At 35.8% G+C, this 9,748-nt stretch overlaps 1 pseudogene; it reads left to right on the forward strand.

Annotated features, from left to right (window-relative positions):
* The first annotated feature begins 7,130 nt into the window (after window positions 1-7,130).
* Window positions 7,131-7,741, forward strand: LOC119527021 (annotated as a pseudogene).
* Window positions 7,742-9,748: the final 2,007 nt, after the last annotated feature.

A 9,748-nucleotide genomic window follows, 5' to 3' on the forward strand; every position in this document is an offset into this window, starting at 1 on the left:
ATTTCTACATGTGAAAATACTTAAGGAATTATGTGAATCAGGCCTTTGTCTTTTTTTTTTATTATGACTTCACAACTCCTGCTCAATTCCAAGGCAGTGATATCTTTAAAGCAAGAAATAATGTGATGGGATATAGGAGCTCTTTTAAATGAGTAGTTAATGTAAAGGCTAAGAGGATAGCTCTGGAGTCACAATAACTTGGTTTAAGCCCAAACTCCATTATTTTTTGTTATGAGATATTGAACAAGCCAAATTTTTATTCCTGGACTTCACTTTCTTTATCTGCAAATAGAGAGAGATTGGGTGATACTAGTAGCATCTATTGTAGGGCTGTGGAGAGAATGAAATAAGAAAATACATTTAAAGCATTTATGTATATCTGGCCAATATTAAACAGTTGATAAATGTTAGGTCTTATTTTGAGGATATCTATGTACATTCAGAGATGAAATGTGTGAAGGAAGCAAGAATGTATTGACGTTTTTATTAGAGAAGCTATGTTACGTATGAGAGCCACAAGTAAAAGAGCAGAGTGATCTTTCCTTATATATATTTCATTGAATAGTCTATCTTCCACAGTATGAAATCTAACTTCATCCCACATGGAAATGTCTTCAGAATGTGGCCAGGAGGCTCAAGTTTTGTTTCTCTGAATGTTTTCACTGTGCTGAACAGAGAAGAGGAAATTACATTCAGTGGATTAGATATTTTACTATATATAAGCTTTCTGTCTAAAATGAGTTCTTATAAACAGAAATTGGTCTTTTAGGAATTATGAAAAATACACTATGATTCAGTAATCTCTATTTCTTCTAATAACTACAGATAACCCACTTAATTTTAATGTAACGTGAATATCTGTAGCAAGCCATAGTGTGTGGTGCCAGATATTGAAGATAATAGAGGGCTAATTTTAAAATCTAAAAGTCAGTCAAAGTTATAATGTCTGTTTATAATTTTAGGCACAAAAATCAAAAGCAGTCTAGGTTTTGAGGCTTAATTTTCCAGAAATTTCAGTTTTAAATTAATAATAATTCAACTGTCAAGTATGATAGTTTTTCTTCACATGCTTTAAATTTTTTCTCTCTCCTTTAAAAATGAATTGAAGTATTTTGTGAGTTTGAGTTATATGGTAATAATTAGTAATTCATTTTGTAGTAATGCATTATTCTATTTCAATAATTTAATGGTCCATTTAATCAGTGAGATATTAAAACATATGTACTTTGATCTGCATCTCAATTAATAAATCATCCCAAAATTTATGAAGGATTCTGGAAATTATAACGAATACTAGAAAGGAGTATTGAATATTTTCAAGGAGTTTATAAACTAAATAGGAGGTTAATAGCGATACATATGTCATAAGTAAGAGCATTATTAAATATACTTTCTAGAGTATTAAGGATACTTTTTAAAAAATCTAAAATAACAGGTTAGTCTAAATTGATTTCAGCCTTTAGATCAAGTAATGTAACTTTAAAATACAGTGCAGCATCACGAGAAGAGCTATAGAAACTGTCTTGGTATTTGACATTTTTAATTGCCCTAGACAGGTCATTCCATGTACATATGGCTCGTGATTATCATTCCTAACTGGATATTGATTGGCTCAACAATGAATATATCAATACCATGTTTTAGAATGCTTCATGGGGACACTTTCTGCATAAAGTTGTAATTTCGTACAGTGAAACACGATGCAGTGTAGAGCACGCTAGCATCCCGTAAAATAGAATGGAGAATAGGCAGTCATTAGTGGATCATAACCATTACCAGATGCTGAGAATATACACAGGGCCACCATGTATGGTGATACAGATTGTGCACTGCACAACTTTATGGGACACCATTCACATTATCATCTACAGGGAAATTCCCTAGATTTATGTGTAGGAAGACTTCCACTACTGTATGCAGTGGCCCTGTAGGTGCTAGTAACCTTCATTTAGTTACTTAAATTTATTAACAAATGCTTGTTAATAGAGAGGAGTCCCCAGACCAAATGTGAATTCAGTACAAAGTAGATGGGCAGTGTTTTCAAAATAGGAAAGGCTGAATCAATAGAGCTGGTGATGATGATGTAAGTGTACTGTCAGTTGCTTACATATTCTTAAAGGATCCATATGGCGAGATTACAATAGAGAATATTTTGAAGGGGTTAAAAACTTGTTTTCTGTTCCTGCTATTTGCCTAGGTTCTGTATCAGTTGCTTTTGAGAACTGAATTTGTCAAAAGTACCTTATGATTTTGTGTGCTGGGTTGTTGAAGGATCTTCAGCTGAACTGCAGGCAAATCTCTCTGTAAAACAATGTGACAATTAAATACTAGCTTATCTCTTCTGCCGCTTCCGGGGTTCTCATAAACTAACTTGATGGCATTAAGAATATTTTAAATAACTGGAAACAAAAATGCTTATTTTATTTGAACATTCATAATATTTGATCCAATATACTATACAACATAACCTTTTACTCATAGTATATATTTTATAAATAGCCATCATTTCTCATGATCTTTATTATTTTCTGTGATGAAGTTTTCCAGTTTATCTGTGATTCTGGTTTTCATCTGGTGTTATTTTGCTTCATCCTGAAAACTTTTAAATCAAGTCTGTTTTTTTTTAAGTTGGAGATCTGCTAATGAAGAATTCTCTCAGCTTTTATTGATATAATAAAGTCTTGATTTCACATTTATTTTGAAATTTGTTTAAAAGATCATATATAGATATAATGCTAGGATGGCATTTTAAAAATTCTTGGTGGTGTTTTTGTCTTTTCAGTTGCATTTTATCTGATAGGAAGTCTTATTGTGATTCAGTATATGTAATTTATCTTTTTTTCTTTTTATCTTTGGTCTTCAGACATTTGATTATAATGTGCATTGATGCAGTTTTCTTTTTATTTGTTTTGCTTTGGGTTTGTTTTTCTCTGATCTATGTCAGTTTATAGCTTTTATTGAAATTGGAAAATTTTTAGTTTTTATTATATCAAATATTTTTCTGCGCTGTCTTCTCTCTACTCCCGTTACACATAGGTTAGGCCACTTGGTATTGTCTTACTGTGCCTCTGCTCATTTATTTTCTGTATGTAAACTTTTTTAGAACAGTTTAGATGTACAAAAAATTATGAAGATAGAGAATTCCATCTACCATGAACACGGTTTCCCCTGTTATTAACAGCTTACATTAATGTGGCATGTTTGTTGCATATAATAAACCAAAACTGAAACATTACTAAACTCCATAGTTTATTCAGATTTCTTTAGTTTTTTCCTAATTTCTTTTTTTTTTTTTTCTGTTCCAGGACCCCATCCAGGATACCACATTCCATTTAGCCCCTTGTCTCCTTTGGCTCCTCTAGGCTGTGACAGTTTCTCATACTTTCCTTGTTCTTGACCTTGAGGAGGACTGGTCAGGTATTTTGTTGAATGACCCTTGATTAGAATTTGAATAATGTTTTTCTCATGATTAGACTAAGGTTATTGGTTTTGGAGAGGGAGATCACACTGAGTAAGTGCATTTTCATTGCATCATTCTTTGGTACATACTATCAAAATGAAGTGTGACTGTTGACTTTGACCTTTATCATCTGGCTTACATAGTGTTTGTCAGGTTTATCCAATATAGACTTACTGAAGTCATCAGCTTTTCTCCTGACCCCTTTAATGAGATTGTTTCATATATTTGTAATACATTTAGATTCTTGTCTTATAGTCTGAATTCCTTCCTGGTATTCCCTAACCTACTGAATGACTTTTTTTTTAATTGTATAAATTAAGGTTCCCTCTCTGTGCTGTAAAATTCTAGGAGTTTTGACAAATAGGGAATGTCATATACAGAATAGTTGCAGCACCCTGAAATCCCCTGTGCTTTACCTATCACTCCTGCCCTCTACTCCCCTAACTCCCCTACTCCTGTTTTTTTTTTTATTTAAAAAAAATTTTTTTTTACTCTTTCTGTGGTTTTACCTTTTCTAGGATGCCATCTAACAGGAATTATACAGTATGTTACCTTTTCAGACTAAGTTCTTTCATTTTTAGGAATATGTGTTTAAGGTTCCTCCAGGTCTTTTCATGATTTGACAATTCTTTTTTATTTTATGACAGAAATATATTCCATTGTACAGCTATACAATGATTTGTTTATCCATTCACCTATTGGATACCTTGGTTACTTCTAATTTCTGGCATTTATGAATAAAATTACTATAAACATTCATGTGTAGATTTTTATAAGTATGTAAGTTTTCAAATCAATTGCGTAAACCCTAATAGTGTGATTTATGTATCATATAAAACTATGTATAGTTTTATAGGAAAATGCCAAAATGACTTCCAAAGTGGCTGCATAATTTTACTTTCCACAGCAATGAAATGAGAGTTCTTGCTCCAAAAACTAGGTAGCCTTTGGTACTGGAAAAAAATTTGGGGGGGGGGGAGGGGTGGATTTTAGACATTCTGATGAGTACGTATTGATATCTTATTGCTGTTTTCATTTCACTTCTCTAATGACAAATTATGTTGATTATCTTTCATATGCTTATTTGCGTATTTTGTTGACGGGTCTGTTCAGATCTTTTGCCCACTTTTTTTTTTTAATCATTTTATTGAGATATATTCACATACCACGCAGTCATACAAAACAAATCGTACTTTCGATTGTTTACAGTACCATTACATAGCGGTACATTCATCACCCAAATCAATCCCTGACACCTTCATTAGCACACACCCAAAAATAACAAGAATAATAATTAGAGTGAAAAAGAGCAATTGAAGTAAAAAAGAACACTGGGTACCTTTGTCTGTTTGTTTCCTTCCCCTATTTTTCTACTCATCCATCCCTAAACTAGACAAAGTGGAGTGTGGTCCTTATGGCTTTCCCAATCCCATTGTCACCCCTCATAAGCTACATTTTTATACATCTGTCTTCGAGTTTCATGGGTTCTGGGTTGTAGTTTGATAGTTTCAGGTATCCACCACCAGCTACCCCAATTCTTTAGAACCTAAAAAGGGTTGTCTAAAGTGTGCATAAGAGTGCCCACCAGAGTGACCTCTCGGCTCGTTTTGGAATCTCTCTGCCACTGAAGCTTATTTCATTTCCTTTCACATCCCCCTTTTGGTCAAGAAGATGTTCTCCGTCCCACGATGCCAGGTCTACATTCCTCCCCGGGAGTCATATTCCACGTTGCCAGGGAGATTCACTTCCCTGGGTGTCTGATCCCACGTAGGGGGGAGGGCAGTGATTTCACCTTTCAAGTTGGTTTTTGCCCACTTTTAAATTGGGTTTTTTTGTTTTCTTGTTTTACAGTTTTAAGATTTCTTTGTATATAGGTTTTATACATTCTTTATTAGATATGTTTTTTGCAAATATTTTCTCCCAATTTGTGGTTTTTCTTTTCATTTTGTTAACAGTATCTTTGTATAGAAGAAGTTTCTAATTATAAAAATAAAGTACTACTTAGTTTTTTCTCTTATAAATCATGCTTGTGGTGGTGTAGCTAAAAACTCATTGGCAAACTCAAGGTCACATAGATATTCTGATATTTTCTTCTGGAAGTTTTACATTTTGCATTTTACATCTAGTTCTGTGATCCATTTTAGGTTTATTTTTGAGAAGGATGTAAGGTCTTGTCTAGATTAACCGTTTTTTTGTTTTTTGTTTTTTTTTTTTGTATATGGGCATATATGTATATGGGCATCCAGGTACTGCAGCAATATTTATTGAAAAGAGTATACTTTCTCCACTGAATTGTCTTTGTTCCATGTTCACATTTGTGTGAATCTATTCTGGGCTCTTTATTCTGTTCCATTGATCTATTTGTCTATTCTAACACCAGAACAACACTTATCTTGATTGCTGTAACTTTATAAAGAGTCTTGAAGTCAGGTACTGTCAGTCTTCTGACTTTCTTCTTCATTTTGTGTTGGCTATTCTGTGTCTTTTGCCTTTGCATATAAACTTTAATATCAATTTTTCAAAATCCACAAATGTTCTAAGATTTTCTCTTCTGTTTTTAAATTTTGTTTTATATTACATTTTGGCAAGTTTTATTGTCCTGTCTTCAAACTACTGATTGTTTCCTGGGCTGTGTCCAGTCTACTGATGAACACATCAAAACAACCACTAATCAACTTTCTGACTATGGATTTGCCTGTTCTGGATGTTTCATATAAATGGAATCATATAATATGTAGCCTTCTGCATCAGGCTTCCTTCCTGTAGCATAATGTTTTCATGGCTCATCCATATTGTAGCATGTATCAGTATTTCATTTATTTTCATTGCTAAATAATATGCCAATATATATACCACATTTTGTTTATTCATTCATCAGTTGATGGACTTTGGGTTGTTTCTCCTTTAGGGCCATTATGAGTAATGCCTGTATGAACTGTGATGGTTAATTTTATGTGTGAAGTTGACTAGGTTATGGTGTCCCATTGTTTGGTCAAACCCTGGCCTACTTACTACTGTGGATGTATCTTGTAGATGGAATTAGCATCTACAATCAATTCATCTTAACTAAAGGAGATGACCCTCTGTAATGTCCATGCACCTCATCCAATCACTGGAGATCTTAACAGTAAAAACTGAGGGTTCCAGAGATCAGAAGGAATTCTGCCTCAAAACCATACCCTCCACTAATAGAGTTTCCCAAATAAGGAATTTGGACTCAGGAATTCAATCTCATTCTCATCATTTCACCAGATTTTCCAGCCTTCAGTCTGCCTGATTAATTCACATTTGCCACACACACAATCACATAAGTCAATTCCCTGTAATTAATCTCTTAATAGATATATACATATATCTTTTTGCTTCTGTTTCTCTGGAGAACCCTGACTGACACACGAACATTTGTATGAAGTGTTTTTTTTTGTGAACATATGTTTTAATTTCCTTTGGGTCTACACCTAGTAGCTGGGTCATATGGTAACACTATGTTTAACATTTTGAAGAACTGCCAAACTGTTTTTCATAGCAGCTGTTCCATTTTACCTTTCCTCCAGCAGTGTTTGAGAGTTTCATTTCCTGCACAGCCACTTGTTAATTTTTTGTTTGTTTGTTTAAAATATAGCCTTGGTTTCCATGTTCACTGCACAAAAAGCCCAGTGAAACCAAAGAAATGGTCCCTGCTACAGAGCAGGAATTGCCATAGCCACAGGCTGAGACAGGGTCTGGAACAGATTCTGACAATGATGAATCAGTACTAGAACTAGAGCAATAGGCTTCCACGCAAGCAACCATAAAAAAGACCCGGCTGACAGTAGCAGCTGAAATCGATGAAGAAGCAGTCAGTAAAGCAAAACCAAGTCAGAGAGAAAAGAAGTTGAGGAAGACTTGGTCCAAACTGGGTTTTGACAGGTTACAGGGGTTACTAGAGTAACTAGTAAGAATATCCTCTTTGTCAACACAAAGCCTGATGTCTACAAGAGGCCAACTTCATATATCTACATGGTTTTAGGGGGAGCCAAGATCCAGGATTTATCTAAGGCAGCACAGCTAACAGCTGCTGAGTAATTGGAAATTCCAGTGAAGCTGTCTTGAACATTCAAGAAAACACAGACTCCAACTGTGCAAGAGGAGTGAAAAGGAAGAGGCTGATGAACAGGTATGGACGTGGATTTGGTCATGTGACAAGCAAATGTATCAAGGACAAAGGTTGTCCAAGCCCTGAAGAACAATAGTAATGGTGTTGTAAATGCTTCTGTGGAATTACACAATGTAACCATTTGAAAATGAAAACTTTTTCTGGTGTTTCAAAAGAGTAACTGCAGTTTGGTTTGAAATCTGCACTATTTCTATCATTAGTAAAGTTGTGGCTTCTTGTTGGATAAAGTATACATATATATCCATCTTAGTGGGTCTGAAGTGGTATCTCATTATGCTTTTGATTTCCATTTCCTTAATGACTAATGATTGTTGAGCAGCTTTTCATGGGCATATTGGCCATTTGTATATCTTCTTTGAAATGTCTATTTTCTCTTTTTAAAACTGGTTTATTTTTCATCACTGGGTTGTAAAGGTTCTTCCTGTATCCTGGATACTAGATCCATATCAGATATTTTGCAAATATTTTGTTCCATTCTGAGTGCTGTTTTTCAATTATTTGTAATATGCTTTGATGTAAAAAAGTTATTAATTTGGATGAAGTCTAATGTACCTATTATTTCTTTGGTTGCCTTCAATTTAGGAGTCATATATAAAAAACCTAATCCAAGAAAACAATGATTTACCACTGTGTTTTCTTCTAAGAATTTTGCAGTTTTAGGTCTTACACTTAGATCTTTGATCCATTTTGAATTAAATTTTGTTTGTGGCATGAGGTTGGAGTCCAGGTGTATACTTTTGCAGGTGGGTAAACAATTTTGCAGCACTATTTGTTGGAAAGACCATTCTTTCCCCCATTGAATGGGTTTGACAGCCTTGTCAAAATCAATTTATCATAGATCTATAGGATTATTTTTGGACTCTCAGTTCTATTCCATTGATCTAAATGTCTATCTTTATGCCAGTACTACACTCTCTTAATCACTGTAGCTATGTGATAAGTTTTGAAATTGGAAAGTATGAATTCTCCAACCTTATTTTCCAAAATTGTTTTAGCGACTGGTGAGTTCCTTTCATTTCCACATGAGTTTTGATTCTACATCTTGTCGATTTTTTGTAAAAAATGCAATCAGGGAGATTCTGGGAAGATGGCAGCATAGAAAGAAGTGGAAGACTTAATCTCCCCCAGAACAATTCATAAATGAACAAAAAACCAGTAAATAACCTGGAATAACAGTGGGAGACAAACGTGACTGCCCACTCAACATCCATCGACATGAATTGGGAACAATGCCCGAGATCACAGCATAAAATCTGTAAGTAAAACTGCGGACTCATGCTGAGAGCTGAGAACCTAGAGCCAAGAGCCCCTCCCTCACGGAAGCCGCGCCATGCACTTTCTCAGCCCAGCTCCAAGTGAGGTTTTAATATTAACTGCTCAGTACAGACAGTGAATCCTCAACAAAAGACAGAGGCTTTTGGTGACAACTGACCTTGGGAGAATCGGGGGATATATCTGTCTCAGGATAGGGAGCCCAGAGGATCGGGTGCTATATCTGGCTGGCGGGTGAACCTGGGAGTTTTTCTGTCTCTCGCTCTCTCTCTGTGGAGAAAACCTCAGCTGTTCTCAGCCCTCAAGGTGTTGCAGTAAAGACAGCCTCAGATATTCTGCATTCTGAAACAAGCTGAGAGCCCCGCGGCACAGCCCGGTGGCCCAGGGCTTCCCTTGAGGGACGGTGCACACTGATGACGTAGCATGGCATTCCCTCGGCTGAGGGAGGATCACGGCTGGGAAGGGGGATCCGCTCAGAGAACCCAGGGGCACTATGCCAAGTCCGGTGGTTTGTGAGCCAGCGAGAGAGAGGGTCTGGGGCTGAACTGAAATGAAGGCTTAGACTCTTGCAGCAGCCTTGAATCTCCTGGAACCTTGGAGATTTGAACAGTAGAACTGCCCTTCCTCCCTGGCCACACGTACACACGCTCCACATTCAGGGCAGATGGCTCTAGCAACACACCCAAACTGAGTTCTCCAACTGAACACACAAGAATCATTTTCCCACACACCGTGGAAAAAAGGTTGAGAACTGACTTGAGGGATATAGGTGACTCACAGACGCCATCTGCTGGTTAGCTGAGAAAGTGTACGTCACCAAACTGTGTCTCTGAAAAATTAGATATCCTTTTTTTTGATAC

The sequence above is a fragment of the Choloepus didactylus genome, chromosome 1 (assembly GCF_015220235.1).
Source record: "Choloepus didactylus isolate mChoDid1 chromosome 1, mChoDid1.pri, whole genome shotgun sequence".
NCBI lineage: Eukaryota > Metazoa > Chordata > Mammalia > Pilosa > Megalonychidae > Choloepus > Choloepus didactylus.